Source organism: Anopheles arabiensis, assembly GCF_016920715.1.
Source record: "Anopheles arabiensis isolate DONGOLA chromosome X unlocalized genomic scaffold, AaraD3 X_pericentromeric_contig0034, whole genome shotgun sequence".
Lineage (NCBI taxonomy): Eukaryota > Metazoa > Arthropoda > Insecta > Diptera > Culicidae > Anopheles > Anopheles arabiensis.
Window position 1 is genome coordinate 30,001 of NW_024412112.1, and position 679 is coordinate 30,679.

Below are 679 nucleotides of genomic sequence, written 5' to 3' on the forward strand. Positions count from 1 at the left end.
ACCCATAATAGCTCATCGAGCTTAGCGTGAATCCTTCGGGTTTCCCTAAGAAGTTCGATTGGTCTTGCAGAGTTTAAAGACAACGAAGCTTAGTTTCAAGCAATGGTTAATATACGCGTATTCAAAACCCTTAGCTGTTACAACTTTTTACTAGAAACCATCACGACGAAGTCTTTGGGTCCGTAGACCCGTGATGTACTGCTCAGGGAACGTTTTATGGGGTGGAAGCTCAAAATCATAGGTTAAAATCATCGGCAGAGCCCACCAGACACCACTTTTGCTTCATTAGTTCGGACTATGGGCATACGACGATTTTTATCGCGGAGGGACGTATGACCCAAACGGGGGCTTAATGACCCACTGCCACTGCAAACCATGCTCCTACGACTAAATAGAGGTAAAAACTACGATTTGGTGCAATCTTCATGTTTGACCTCGTAGCAAGGTACCCTCCCTATAGTAGGCAATGAGCAAATGATCATAATCCCAGGAGGGCAAAAATGGGAACCCGAAAGGAAAGCGCTGTTGGCGCGCCTAAGCTTCTGGCCGTAGAGTAAAAATGGTACCCCCAACAAAGTTGTCGATTGACATTCTGATTGCACTTTTTATCATCTAGGGTGCGTTCCTTACACGTTTGAGGGGTTTGGCGAAAAACATGTTTTGAGCCACACGAGCTCTC